Source organism: Piliocolobus tephrosceles, chromosome 14 (genome assembly GCF_002776525.5).
Source record: "Piliocolobus tephrosceles isolate RC106 chromosome 14, ASM277652v3, whole genome shotgun sequence".
NCBI lineage: Eukaryota > Metazoa > Chordata > Mammalia > Primates > Cercopithecidae > Piliocolobus > Piliocolobus tephrosceles.
Genome location: NC_045447.1, coordinates 65,688,265 through 65,704,272, shown reverse-complemented (window position 1 = coordinate 65,704,272; position 16,008 = coordinate 65,688,265). Strand labels below are relative to the sequence as shown.

The 16,008-nt window shown below is 38.4% G+C and overlaps 1 protein-coding gene and 1 pseudogene across 29 annotated transcripts in view; one reads left to right on the top strand and one right to left on the bottom strand.

The window, feature by feature from the left end:
• NFIB (nuclear factor I B) overlaps window positions 1-16,008 on the bottom strand; it is a 444,635-nt gene that overhangs the window by 142,044 nt on the left and 286,583 nt on the right. The gene's annotated exons all lie outside the window — the stretch shown is intronic.
• LOC111543279 lies at window positions 7,266-7,841 on the top strand (annotated as a pseudogene). Its single transcript, XR_002731801.3, has one exon. The product of XR_002731801.3 is annotated as a 60S ribosomal protein L13a-like (transcript).

Below are 16,008 nucleotides of genomic sequence, written 5' to 3'. Positions count from 1 at the left end.
AGAAAGAAAGAAAGAAAGAAAGAAAGAAAGAAAGAAAGAAAGAAAGAGAGAGAGAAATCCACATTCCTTGCAGACCAGCTCAAACACCCCTTCTTTCCTACTCTTTGGACTCAACATTAATCCATTTCTTCTTTCCACTGCTCCCTCAAGACATTACCTGGAATTCCATCTAGTGGGGTATGCAGCTAAATCGGGGGTGTCCAAACCGTCGGCTTCCCTGGGCCACACTGGAAGAAGAATTGTCTTGAGCCACACATATACTAACACTAACGATAGCTGATGAACTTAAAGAAAATCAGAAAAAAATTCTCATAATGTTTTAAGAGAGTTTACGGATTTGTGTTGGGCTGCATTCAAAGCCGTCCTGGGCCGCATGCAGCCTGCAGGCCATGGGTTGAACAAGCTTGAGCTAAATAAAAGCTCAGAGAGGGCAGGTACTATGCTCAGATGATACAGCAGAGACTTCCTGATAGAAATCTACAGCAGGGTCACACTTACGATTCTCCCAGGTCACTGAGCTGACCTACTCTGACCCGTCCTCGCCTTACTGATAATTGACTACTACATAATACTTCAGTTCAGACTCATGATACCAATAACTTCTCTACTGCATTGCTTTTCTGAATTGCAACCTATTTGTAATAATTTTAATAAGTCCAATTCTCACCCATTAGAAACAAATTTAAATAGAACAAAGCTTAAAAATTAGCATTCCAATTTTTTTAGGGCATTTCTATAAAAATGTAGAAACTACTAATTATTTAATAATTACACTGACTCTTTTTATACCTCAAGTTCTCCTCTTGTTGTGCAATTCAATAGGAGATCAATCAAAAGGTAAATTTGTTGAGAAATCATGCTTTCCCTCAATGTGTAAAAGAGGAAGAAGGGGGGAAGATATGTTACATGACTGGTTAGAGGCCAATCTAATTTCAAGGAAATGCAAACGCAGAAAAATCTTATCAGCTGTAGTTCAATTCCTCTAAATATACTAAATCAAAATCTAATAAGGAAATGGAAATACCTATGATTGATAGAGAAGTACAATACTAGGAATCCACCTGGTCTCCTTAAGGGCAATGGTTTGTTTCCTTCTCAGCCACCCTATATCCTATCAGCCACCCCCACCACCCACTACACTCTAGTTGGCCAAGAAGTCACTGAGAGCTGTCCTGTGTATCTTCTCAAATTTTGTCCCTCGAGCAAATAGGATTCCCCCTGCCTTCCAAAATAATCTAAAACAATATTAAAAGAAATAAGATCACAACAAAATAAAACAAATAATAAAATGTCCCTCATCCAATGACACCATCCAATCTCCCCATTTATTACGTTTCCCCAAACACTTAACAGCTTTTAAGATATTTCTGGCTGACCCAGAAGGCCATATTCAATACGCAAAAAGGTGGAAAACAAGTGATAGGCTACACAGAAAATTGTGCCATCATTTGCTGAGGCTTCTGTTCACTAAGATCACACCTATTTTTCAGTTTCCACATGATGTTCTGTGTAGAAACCATATATCCCTAATATTGGAAGACCATGATGATCTTATCACTAAAAATTAACATTTTCAACTAAAGAGAATATTTAGATTGAAAGTGTCCTGAGAAAAATCAAGGTGTAGAGGATCACAGTTGAATGTTCTGCCCTATCTTAGTCTCTTCCAGAATGATGTACATACACATGGGCTCCACATACATGAATTCAACCAACTGTGCAACAAAAATATTCAGAAAACAACAATTCCACAAACTTCCAAAAAGTAAAACTCCAATTTGCTGCACACTGAGTACTATGCTGAATCTACTTAAATGAAGTGATATGTAGGCACTGTATTAGGTATGGCAAGTAGAGATGAAATAAACTATATGGGAGGATGCGCACAGGTTACAAGCAAATACTATGTCATTTCATACAAAGAACTTGAGCATTATGGTGTTTGGTATCCCCAGTGGGGCCTGGGGTTGTGGGCAGTCCTAGAACCAATTCCCCCAAAATACCATAGGACGACTGTATTTTCCATTGTCATATTTTCTTTACCTCTAAAATAGGAATACAGTATCTTCCCTGAGAGGGTAAGTGGTTTTTCAGTTTTATAAATTTTTCTTTGAAAGAACTTTTTAACTTTTTTACTTCTTATAGGAGAGCACATGATATTTACTTTCTTAGCAAATTGCCAGTACACATTACAATATTGTTAACTCTAGTCCTCAACTTTTGCGTTAAGTCTCAAGGCTTATTCATTCTACAAAACTGCAACTCTGTACCCTTTGACCAAGATCTCTGCATTCCCCCACCTCCCCACCTAGGTTAGCACATTCTACGCTGCTTCTGAGTATCCAACATTTTAAAATTCCACATATAAGTGAGAACAGAATATAAGTGAGAACATATAAGTGAGAACAGAAGGCATTATTTACAACATAAACTGTAGCCTCATTTTTTAAATACATTTGATTTGGATATCCAAGAATCTTTTTATCTCAAGAATGCTATAAAAAAATAAATAAATATAAATCCCATTCTTAAGAAGACAGTTATTGTTTGGTACTAGGTTCATCCTTACACTACATTCTTCCTCAAGAAGAGAATAGGTAACATGATAGATTTGAAAGCAATAATTGAGCTTGGGCTGAAACAAAGTGATGGATTGTGCCTGGAATTTTTTGGTTTAATGGCTTTAGATTTAGGATAAAATTTCATTTTATGGAAACAACATGAAAAAATCATCATTGCTTATAATATTAAAGTCTGGTATAGAAAGTAATAGTAAGTTTTTCAGCATAGGCATAGGGCTTAAAGGGAGATTCGACTCTATCAAAGTATCAGGATTCACTCTCAACTTTACTAGAATTCTCCAGAAGAAGAGCCAAAAGAGAAAAATTCAGAAATACAGAATAAAATATTTAATGTTTTTAATAAATTTTTTCTTTTATGCTGAATGTATATACAACATTTTGTAATTCTGATGAAATACATGTTATTTCCTTTTGAGTGAATCAAATTTCAATAAAATTTATTGAAATATGATTTAGAACACTGATCAGGTAAAATGTTTAACACTAATTCAGATTTAATTATTGCACTTTTTAATTCCCTGTCATTGTTAAATACAGCATCAACAGAATAATTAATTGGGAAAGTATGTACTATACAGTTTAAAGAGCATTTTTTTCCCCTAAAATCAAAATCATGATAATTTGGCTTTGTAACACAGGCTGAAAATATTTATCCATTGAGATATGGATCATCTCCCTTTTAACAAGCTAATAAACAATATTTGGAGAACTTTTTTTTGGCTAAAGTCTGTTAGGTAAAACAACCATCAACAAAAACAATGAGGCTACGCACAGTGGCTGACCCCTATAATCTCAGCACTTTGGGAGGCTGAAGCAGGAGTATCACTTGAGTCCAGGAGTTCGAGACCAGTCTGGAAAACATAGTGAGATCCCCATCTCTACAAAAAATAAAAAATTGGCTGGGCAGGGTGGCATGCACCTGTAGTCCCAGTTACGCAGGAGGCTCAGATGGGAGGATCTCTTGAACACATGAGGTGGAGCCTGCAGTGTGCCATCATCATGCCACTGTACTCCAATCTGGGCAACAAAGCAAGACCCTATCTCAGAAAAAAAAAAAAAAAAGCAATGACTATATAAGCGTATTAGTCTTAAAAAATACTTCTTAAGACCTTTATTAATATAAGCATATATTTAAAAATTAGTCCAGATAATTGCTAATCACATTTTAAAAATAAATATTAGACTAATATAGCCAAAGAAACCTTAAACAACTGTAGTTATTCTGGTAATTCTGTCTTTTCAATGGACTAATAACTAAAAACATCTTTTTTGTTTGGATTCCAAATGGTTTCCCAATTTATCACAAACTCACATGGGTGGGGAAGTTGCGGAAGAGAGTAAGAAATCTTGGCCAGGCTCGGTGGTGCACACCTGTAATCCCAGCACTTTGGGAGGCCGAGGCGGGTGGATCATCTGAGGTCAGGAGTTCGTGACCAGCCTGACTAACATGGTAAAACCCTGTCTCTAACAAACACAAAAAAATTAGTCAGGCATGGTGGTGCATGTCTGTAATCTGAGCTACTTGGTAGGCTGAAACAGGAGAATTGCTATATCCGGGAGGTGGAGCTCGCAGTGAGCTGAGATCACGCTGTCTCACTCCAGCCTGGGCAACAAGAGCGAAACTTCGTCTCAAAAAAAGAAAAAGAAAGAAAGATTTTTTTTTCTTTCTTTTTCTTTTTTTGAGACGGAGTCTCGCTCTGCTGCCCAGGCTGGAGTGCAGTGGCCGCATCTCGGCTCACTGCAAGCTCCGCCTTCCGGATTTACGCCATTCTCCTGCCTCGGCCTCCGGAGTAGCTGGGACTACAGGCGCCCGCCACCTCGCCCGGCTAGTTTTTTTGTATTTTTTTTTTTATTTTTTTTTTTTTTTAGTAGAGACGGGGTTTCACAGTGTTACCCAGGATGGTCTCAATTTCCTGACCTCGTGATCCGCCCGTCTCGGCCTCCCAAAGTGCTGGGATTACAGGCTTGAGCCACCGCGCCCGGCGGAAAAGAAATATTTTCTAAACGTGCGGAAAACTACTACCCATTTTAAAAGCTAATTTATCAATTCAAAAATTTCTGCCACCTATCATTGTCTAAATGGATTCCCAGTTTGCTGGTGAAATCTTATTTTTAGACTGTGACATCCCTGAGGATAGAGTCTGTGCTTTTTATTTCTAGGTCAGTATAGGGCATGAAATATTAGCAAGTACTCAAAACTATCTGTTGAGTAAACAAAGTATGGATGAATTTTTTAAAAAAATCAATGAATTGTAAAATATTGTTCGTGAATATCTCTCCATTGACTTAAAATATATCATACAATGGAGAAAGGCAGACCTATTTCGGATTTTCATGAATTGGATATTTTCCCTGAACCTAAGTAATATGAATATTGGCATGAAAATTTACCACAGTACTGGAATCATTTTTTTAAAATATATATATATTTTCTCCAATGTTGTTGATGATAATAATCACCCCTTACATATGTCGATTGTAAGCAAGCTTTTTATAAGGAGATTCACAATGTTTCACTCTAGTTCTCAATACAAACCATCAAGGTGGATACTATTGCCAACCCCATCTTACAAATGAAGAAAGGGAGGCCTCAATGGGTTAAATAATGTGCCCAAGTTAATACTGCTGTTTAGCTGCCGAGAGGAACCTCCTGAACCTCTGGAATCTAAGCTCCAGCCACTGAACCTCTTAGTACTTTGAAGTAGTTCATGTCTTATTATGGTGTTAATTTAAATCAATTTTACATAATTTATTTTTATAAATATACTTTAACATCATTTTTAAGTATTTAAGTTTTTAACTCATTAAGAATTCATATACTCTTCCTTTAATCAGATGACTCAAACAACTTTGCATTTTCTATCCTTTTAAGACATATAGTAACAGTAGAAGGAATCTAAAGCTATTGTGTTAAACTACTGACTTTAAAAATAATTATATAGGAAGAGAATCATATTTATCAAAGATATTAGACTCTTGAAACAATGAACTTTATGATTTTTTCTCTTTTTTTTTCTTTTTTTTGAGACAGGGTCTCACTCAGTCATCCAGGCAGGAGTGCAGTGATACAATCTTGGCTCACTGCAGCCTCCCGGGTTCAAGCAATTCTCCCACTTCAGCCTCCCAAGTAGCTGGGATTACAGGAGTACACCACCATGCCCGGCTAATCTTTTGCATTTTTAGTAGAGATGAGGTTTCACCATGTTGGCCAGGCTGGTCTCGAACTCCTTACCTCAGGTGATCTACCTAGTGCTGGAATTACAGAAGTGAGCCACAATTCTTAACAGTAATTCCCACATTTAAACTATACAATGTTCCACTCGAACCCATTTACAAAAGCCACACTCCATTTTAGTGGTCAAAACAGTAAATATTTAATTGTTCCTTTAATTTCTTTGAGCTATATTAATTATACATAAATTCAAATTGCTTGCAAATTAATGTATGCTTGATTTTGAAAATATTCTAATGAAAAAGCTTCCTTCCAGACTTTACCACTACATAAGAAAGGATCTGATAGTTTGGCTCTTCCAGTCCATTTGAGATGTCTCTTTATAACTGTATTTTAGTTTTATTAGAGTGCGTTACTGATGTCATTTCTCTTTCACAAGAACCCAGACCAAAACTAATTTAAGGCCATGCTCCAAGTGACTCAATATGAAATGGGGACATATAAGAAGATCTTATATTTTTGGAATCTTACAAATTCCTTTATCTCTTTTACTTCTTTTAAAATTTTTAGGTAGTTGTTTTTATTATAATCATTATTAATTATAAGTATATGTACCACCTACTTGTAAAAACGCTTTGGGCAGGTTTATAGGGGGAAAAAAAAAGAGGTAGAGAAATTCACTTAAACTAAGTATCAGAAAAGAAGTGCCCTAAGTATCACAGGAAAATCAACTACATAGATTTCATTTTATATTATTTTCTACATTCACATACAGGCAATCTCCAACTTACTATTGATTCATGCTCTAAAAGCTCATAGGTAAGTTAATGGTCTGGAACTCAATGAATTCTATTGAACCAATATCACATTAGGTGATCAGGTTGTTACACTAGCACGCAAAGCCCAGTTCAATCCTGAACACAACTCAACCATCATACCAAACATACCAATAGTACTAACAGGAACTCGGAATCTACAGAGGGTGGCCTTATGAAGAATTATGCCAAATGGGAGATCAAGTATTTGTACCATAATTCATTCATTCAGTAGACATTAATTCGGCACCAAGAGGCTGCAAGAGTATCAACTTTACATGTACTCATTTTGGAATTAAAAAGGCCTGGTTCCTAAATATAAACTGGAAACAAAATAATGCCTTAAATAAAATAATGTATGTAAAGTTTGTGGCACATTAAAAAAAATCCTTATTAATTTTAACTCTCTTCCTTTCTGCTGAGGAACAACAAGAAATAAATGGAGTTCTCAGCTTTACATCAATTATTGGAGGAAGCCAGGCTTAATTTCAAAACCCTCCTCCCTCATCATCTGCACTCCTCTCCATCTTCCCTTCCGGGCTTCAGGGCCCAGTGCAAGACCCTCACTGAGCCAACCACCTTAGACCTCTCTCTGTTCCAGGCTCTAAAAATAACCCCTCCCAAGCTGACCTTTATCCCCATCCTGCAGCCACTAACATCTGCCAGGTGATAAAGAAAAGCAGATGCGAGGCGGCTGCCGAAGATGGCGGAGGTGCAGGTCCTGGTGCTCGATGATCTAGGCCATCTCCTGGGCCGCCTGGCGGCCATCGTTGCTAAACAGGTACTGCTGGGCCGGAAGGTGGTGGTCGTACGCTGCGAAGGCATCAACATTTCTGGCAATTTCTACAGAAACAAGTTGAAGTACCTGGCTTTCCTCCGCAAGCGGATGAACACCAACCCTTCCCGAGGCCCCTACCACTTCCGGGCCCCCAGCCGCATCTTCTGGCGGACCGTGTGAGGCATGCTGCCTCACAAGACCAAGCGAGGCCAGGCTGCCCTGGACCGCCTCAAGGTGTTTGACGGCATCCCACCGCCCTACGACAAGAAAAAGCGGATAGTGGTTCCTGCTGCCCTCAAGGTCGTGCGTCTGAAGCCTACAAGAAAGTTTGCCTATCTGGGGCGCCTGGCTCACGAGGTTGGCTGGAAGTACCAGGCAGTGACAGCCACCCTGGAGGAGAAGAGGAAAGAGAAAACCAAGATCCACTACCGGAAGAAGAAACAGCTCATGAGGCTACGGAAACAGGCCGAGAAGAACGTGGAGAAGAAGATTGACAAACACACACAGGTCCTCAAGACCCACGGACTCCTGGTCTGAGCCCAATAAAGACTGTTAACTCCTCAAAAAAAAAAAAAAAAAAAAGAAAAGCAGATGCAATGGTGCAATCTCGGCTCACCACAACCTTCGCCTCCCGGTTCAAGCGCTTCTCCTGCCTCAGCCTCCTGAGCAGCTGGGATTACAGGCATGTGCCACCACGCTCGGCTAATTTTTTTGTATTTTTAGTAGAGACGGGGTTTCTCCGTTGTTCATGGCTGGTCTCGAACTCCTGACCTCAGATGATCGACCCGCCTCAGCCTCCCAAAGTGCCGGGATTACAAGTGTGAGCCACTGTGCCTGGCCTGACCTAATGAATTTCTAATTAGTGGTATTTCTAAGACAGTATAAAAGAATGGTATACAATAGTTCAGGCAGAGTACAATGATACTATTTGGGGACAGGGAGAAAGCCATTCATTTATTAATTCATTCAGTGTCTATGAAGTGCCTTCTCTCTTCCTGCATAGACATATGTCAGAGATCACGTCCTCATAGAGCTTTGAGTTCATCAGGGAAGACAAAACTTGTCCAAGCTATATGACTATTTTCAATGGGTATTAACAAATTTGTGGAACAGAGTGAATAAAATGCTATGAAGAACCTTAGAGAGCAAAAGAAATGCGAAATAAAGGGTGCTAACAGAATGGAGTGTCAAGGAAGGCTTCTTTGTTGAAGGCTTCTCCTAGAATGTAAGTCCCATGAGAGCAGAGATATAGTCTATACCCAAAAAACCCTGAATTTCAAGAACCCAGAATAATTTCTGGCACATAGTAGGCACTTCACTAAAAATACATGAAAGAGAAAAGGAAGATTAGCTTAAGCTTAGACCTGAAGGGTGAATAAAAATTATCTGGAGGAAATGGGATTAGCAGAAGTGAAGGCATTTAGGTGGGAAAAAGTAGCACTTTTTGACAAATTTAAAGAGGAAGCAGGTTGTACAGACGATGAGGCAGAAGTTCCAGAGAGAAAAGTGAGAAACAAGTGTGGAGAGGTGGGTAAAATCCTGACTGGGCCGGGCCTTTCAGGATGTGCAGAGAATTGGAGACTGTTTTCCTGCGGCTGACTAGCCTACTCCCCTGGAAATCCCAGCTTGGACTGAACTTTCCACAATCATCCCTCACAACAGTTCCGAGGCAGTGGCATGTGGATTCTGGTGGCAAGAGGCAAAGGGGGAGTGGAGAAATGGAGTTCGCAAGGTGAGTAACTCAGGATCCCGAGCTGTAGGGGTGGAACTGCTACTCTGTCACTAGAACAAACAACTTAAGAAATAAATACAACAGGGATATCTGAGTCCTTGGCCTATGGTTTTTTTCATGAAAATATATATACATATATATATATTCGTTGAGACATTTGTTTATAAGTTCAGATTGCTATCTAAGCATGTTGGGAGAATTCACTGGGAGAAAGCCCTGAAAATAGAAACTATTTGCTCCACAATTTATCTGTATGAGCAAGTATGTGTGTGAGAGAGAGAGAGAGACAGAGGGAGAGAGACAAGGAAAGACAGAGAGAGGGAGAGAGAGGCAGTCCTGTCAGGGGCCTGACTGTAAAAGAATGGAGGATTACACACTTCACTGTTCAAGGGTGACAGAGGGAAAACGAGGCCGGCACCAAGCAGGAAGCCCAATCCTGACTGAATAAAACACTGCACATTTATGCAATCCCGGGTACCAGATATTTTATCACAATTATTTTGATTGCATAGAAAGAAAAGTGCTAAGTAAAAATTATTTACTCCAGGTCTATTATGAAAAGAACAGATTAACTCCCTAACAGTTCGTTCTTTTTGAAGGTATATTTTCTACCTTCCCAGTATGATTTATATTAATGAGAGGTTTAAAACAGGTTTTAACTTAAGAATGATTGCTGATGGTGAAGTGCAGTAATTATACACCTTATGACAGGACACGTGAATGGCTCCTCCAAGAGAACTGCATAACATGTCAAGCTAATCCTCCTTGCATAAAAAGAGAGAATACTTTGCAAGCTGGCCGATTTTAAGCTCCAGTTAACAAAAACCCTTTTTGTTGGAGTCTAAAACAAGAACGGGTTAACAAAAGCAAGGAGGAAAAAAATCTCATTTTTTCCCTTCTTCACAAAATATAGTATTACAGGACTTAAAGGTTTTGAAAGGCCACAATGTGGCTGAAAGACTTGAGAAAGAAACAAGGTCTTCGTCAACAACAACAAACTCAAAAGATCTTAAGGTAAATCACGGTCTCTTATCAGTATGGAACAGTATGATTTTACTCTAGTTTTTTGTTGCTGTTCTATTTTTGATTTTTAATGAGTCAAAGGTGTAGCGAGGGAAGGAGCAACACCATGGCTAGGTAAGAATGAAATGGATCCATGGATGTTAGGAAGAAAAAACCGTATGCCATGGTGGGCAAGTCAATAGTGTTTGTGCCGTTTCTGCATGGCTGCTTTTTCTCATACAAGAGCCACTTCTGGACAATAATGAGACCCCGTAAAGCATCTGCTTAGGGATTATGACCCCGTCACACTGGGAATGTTCGGTTAACACAGAGCAGCCACGGGCTTAACTCTGTGCTTGCCTGTCTTCCTGCTGCAAAACGCACCAAATGCACAGTGGTTCTAGATTCTTCTAAATCATTTGCCACCAGGAAAGAAGATACTCAGCTACTGACACTCTACCTACGTGCTCAAGGGAAGAAAAAATTAAATAAACAAAAGCCACCAGATTTTCTTCACATCATGGAACTTGTTAAGACAAGGGAGACAGGAAGACTAAAGCTTGCCAGGTGTGAGGAATGAAGTCTGGAAGTCCATTTTAAAGTATTAGAGGGCTAAGGATCAAAGTCAGTGTTAAATTCTTTTCTAAGAATTCTTTTCCCTTTGGAAACTTTCAAATGAGAAATTTAAGGAGCAGAATCCTTATCTTTTTCTATGGCTCTTAAGTGATTGACAGAATCCTAAAGTGTAACAAGTTTCTATAATGAGTTGACCTATTTTGCTTATTTTATTGAAATGTTTAATTGTTCTGCCTATGTACTATTATCTATGTACTATTATCTGGAACTATCCTAGTCTATAATCAAAGAAATCAGGAGTGCCCATAACCTATTTGCAGAGGTCCCTAAAGCAGAGTCCACAGTGGCCAGGGCTCATCTAGCAAACTGGCATGCTCAGTGGAACAGGTCAAGAGGGCGGGTCTGCCTCTGACTTCTTCCTTCTGCTAACACATGCTGCATTTGCTCTTGACAGGATAGAGCAGAAAGTCACCACTTTTTAAGAAAACCAAGGCAAAGAACAGAAAGTGTAAGTTGTGGCACTTCCTAAACAATGGATGTCATTACTGCTCTTCAAAAGATCCCTTATACACATGTAGTTTAGCCATAAACATAATATGTTGTGTTGAAAATGCAAAATCACACAAATATTGCCTTAAATATTTTATTTCCAAATGGAAGTAATAATTAAACTATTTATATCCCTTCATGAGAAACTGGAAGCTGGAATTTTCAGATGTGAAGGAATTTCTCAGAAAATGATCCCAAAAATTTTTAGGAAAAACATCTAACAATTTAACTATAAAGAGCTTTGGTAAAGTCTGACGTCCAGTATTTAGCTGTTTTGCTATTATTCTTTTTTTTTTTTTTTTTTGAGATGGAGTCTCACTCTGTCGCCCAGGCTGGAGTAATGGCACAATCTTGGCTCACTGCAACCTCCGCCTCCCGGGTTCAAGCAAATTCTCTCGCCTCAGCCTCTCAAGCAGCTGGGATTACAGGCCCAGACCACCACGCCCAGCTAAGTTTTATATTTTTCAGTAGAGATGGGGTTTCCTCATGTTGGCCAGGCTGGTCCTGAACTCCTGACCTCAGGTGATCCACTCGCCTCGGCCTCCCAAAGTGCTGGGATTACAGGCGTGAACAAATGGGCCCAGACTTGTTTTGCTATTATTCTTTAATAACTGTTTGCAAACTGCAAATATTGAAAGGTGAGCATATGTACAAAGACAAAATTAGTAGTCTGAGCTGAAATATTGCAGCTTAATTCTAGTCTATCAATTTGATCTGAAATAATAACCCTGAGGGCACTTTTGTCACCATTAGCACTTATTCCAATATTCAAAAGGAAAAATTTTGTATAATTTATGTAACATCTTACTTATAGATGCTTTACTTATAGAAAGCACCTATCAATTATAATTAGAAAAACAGGAGTCAAAGGCATTGTTTTATTATGTTACATGTCAAGGAAAGGAGACTTAAGAGAACTTCTGTGACTCTTGGAAAATCCAGGATTGAAGCCTGCTGTCCTTTGACTTATTGAGCAGTCAAACCTAGGAGAAATTATCCTAAGGTAAAATGTCAGAGGATTACTCTCTAGATTGGATGGCAGAGAGAGATTAGCATTCTCAGCATCAAAAACCAGATCACGAATGCACGTGCAACAGAAGTACATGCAATAAAAGTACTAGAATAAGAATCAACACATTTAAGAGAGAAGCTACCTCATGGTGTAGTAGGATAAGAAATAATGAGATTGGTAAGAGGAGGCATGTAGGTATATTATCATTACTCGTTTTTTTTTGTTGTTGTTGTTGTTGTTTTGTTTTTGTTTTGAAATGCAGTCTTGCTGTGTATCACCCAGGCTGGAGAGGAGTGGTGGAATCTCGGCTTACTGCAACCTCCATCTTCCATGTCCAAGCAATTCTCCTGCCTCAGCCTCCTGAGTAGCTGGGATTACAGGCACGCGCCATCATGCCCAGCTAATTTTTATATTTTTAGTAGAGACAGTTTCACTATATTGACCAGGCTGGTCTCGAACTCCTGACCTCTGCCCACCTTGGCCTCCCAAAGTGCTGGGATTACGGGTGTGAGCCTCTGCACCCAGTCTACTCTTTTTTAACATTTTAATTGTTAGTTATGCTTTGTAAAACTAACATATTTTTAATTCAATTTACATAAATTTAAGTAAAATTTTATTAAGCACTCTTAAACTTGGTGATGCATGTATTTATGTGTTGAAATTTTATTTTTTGGGGTTTTTTTTTGGGGTATGCTTTAACTATTTCAACATACATTTTTAAAAACCAGATCCAAGAGACTCAGAATAACAATACTGAGATGAAATCACTGGATCAAACAATTAATTGTAGGTGACAGAAAAAATAGCTTCAAATATGCTAATTTGATCTTTTTGAACAAATGTTAAATAACCAATCTTTTAGACTTTTAAATCGTTCACTATTCTTGCAGTTCAAATATGGCAATCTTAACTATTTAGGGTTTCACAACTGGTAGGTACTTAATAAGTATATGCCTATTGAGGATAATGATAATTTTACTCAAATGGGACATTACAGAAAATGCTATATGATTGAAAACAAAATAAAGAATAAACACCAAGCTCAGAAAAAAAAGACTTCACACGAATTCACTCCATCTCATTCCTTTAAAATTCAGTCTTAAACGTTTTTTAATAAAAGCGATCTGATGTTCAAAGGACATCATTTAAAACTTGGGAGGCAGACTGATAGAGAAGAATGCCTTTTGTGTTTAGAACTCTCAGTATTGCCAGCCCCGACCTTGTTCCTCACCAGCTGTAAAAGCCTATGTGAGACCTCAGTGCTGAAGGCCTCAGGTTCCTTATCTGTAAATGATTAGGTTAGATAACAAAGGCAACAACCAAGTTTATACAGTTTGGTTGACAACTTTGACATATACTATCTCTCACTCCAAAAGATCCCTTTGGGTTTTCATGGGCTATAATCTTGGTTGTATACGCAACTCTTATTTTGTTATATGTCACTTACCTGACTAAGTGCAAGAATTACGAAGTACAGTTGTTCAGCTAATTTATTTCTTGTTTTTTAAAAAAGCACTGTTGTACTGCTGTAGATAGAACACCTCTAATCTTCATGCACTGCTGAATTACAATTAGGTGTTAAATCACCTTCAAAGGATGAACAACTTTTTGTTTGGAGGCTCATCCAGAAGCATCACTAGGACCTGCTACATACAAGAAAGAAAAAATAGTAACCTGGGCAGTAAGAGTTTTGTCAGAAGGAATGCTTGTCCTTATTAGAAACACCACTTATCCCCAAGGCTTGAACTTTAACTATGAAACTTTACCCACTGGGTTTTTAACTCAATTACTACTGGAAGCTCACCATATGTATTTAAACTCACAAAAAGAATAAATGCCTGACATTGCATTATTTCCTAAAAGCAGATTTTGATGGAAGAGGCTGGGCTGCAGATCAAGAGTGTACTGGATATTTTTTAAAGACACATTTAAATCATAGCATTGATCATAACACAATAATCACTATACCTTCATCTTCCATTCCTACAACAGAGCCTCTTAACAAATACATGTGTATGCATTATGGCTACCAGTTTTACATGGAACTGCCCACTAATAGCTAAAGTAAATTGGCATCTTTGTGAATTTAAGGTTCTCTATAATGTTGATTATGGCTACTGCTTTTAACTGTATTTTTCAAAATTGACCACAAAATAAAAGCTTCTAACTTCTCTCTGCCCTTGTGTTTGCAATCTGCAGAGAAAGCAGTCCTTAATTTCATCTTAGTGGCCAGTAATCTTTAGTGATTGAGGCAGAAATTAAAATTGATTATTCGAATTCTGACAAGCTGCTTAGGTTTGTAATTACCATAAAACTATACCACAAATGCCCTAGTCCATGAGTGTGGGTGAGGGGTTGATAGGAAATGATCCATTTTCATCTATCTAGATTTAGGATGATGCATGTAGAATTGTAGAGCCACTTAAAATCACACTCATCCATGCTGGACTAACTGAAGAGGGAAGTCACTATCCTCTCTTAATAGACCAAACAGTCCTCACGTCACTGCTACAATTAAATTCCAGAGAATTTTTTGGATTCTATTTAATGAATGAGGATATATTTTTCATGTGGTGTCATTGTTTCACTACTTCCCATGTTTATTTGGACAGATTCATAGCACTGGGTAGGAAATGTATTGGTTGGCAACTTCAGTTTTGGAAGAGAAAGTAAACACATGCTGATTAGCAAACAGTAAACTCTACTGTGTTTAATTTTGGCTTCTCTTTAAAAAAAAAATAAAAACACAAAAAAACCACTATTTGGTGTTGTGTTCCAAGTAGGAGCATTTGTCCCTAAGTTCTTTCCTAACCCCTTACTGGAGGGCTTCCAGAATTGCTCTCATTTTTTTTTTTCTTCTTCCCCTAACACCAGTGGCAAACGCCAACATTATTTAAGAAAATACTTGTGCATATGGTATCCTCCTAGCACAGATTTGCCATCCAGTTGAACAGTAGGGCCACTAACCCACACAAACTAAACTGCAAAATTATGAACTACATAAACATAAACAATTGTATTTAGCCCTAATAAATTCAAGGTAAAATCACATTTCTGAAATTCCTAAAATTAGGCTACTTCACTGAAAACTATCAGGTCTGAGAACTGAAGGTGGTAAATATGACAATCTAAAACTTCTGATGCTCTCTTTAGAGCCAGTTTCTTTCATCTATCTCATCCTCTTGGTTTACTGTGACTCCCCAAATTATTCTCCAAGCTTTAGCCATCCTTAGGCCTCTTCTCAACCATCTTCAGAAGATCATCAAAATCACTAACACCCAAAAAGTGCCAAAGGCCAGCACACACAGGAGAAAGCTTGGTCACCTAAGATATACCATTGCCCACTGAGCACAAAAGCTCTTCATTATGTCTATATACCTTTTCATAAAACAGAGCTAGTGTCTGATCTTTTCACTGTGCATGATGACTACTCATTATTAATCAGACTTCCCATCATGCTTTCCAGGGATGCAAATTTTGTCCCCACATACCACATGGGAAAGCTCAGGCATCCAGAAGTTAAATAACTCCCGAATAGCCCAATATAAGAGGTCAGCAACATCTCTTGATCTACAATTTTTCTTATTCAATAAACATTTATTATGGATCTACCAAGCTCCTCACAGTGCTAGATCTGCCATATTCTGGGCTCTGGGTAAAATAGCAGATGATCAAAGTCCTAACCCACATGAGGCTTACAGTCTAGGAGGGGTAAGAAACAGTAAACCAAGAAACAAATGAATATGAAATATGTCAGGTAGCTATAAGGCAAACAGTACAGCAGGTAAGG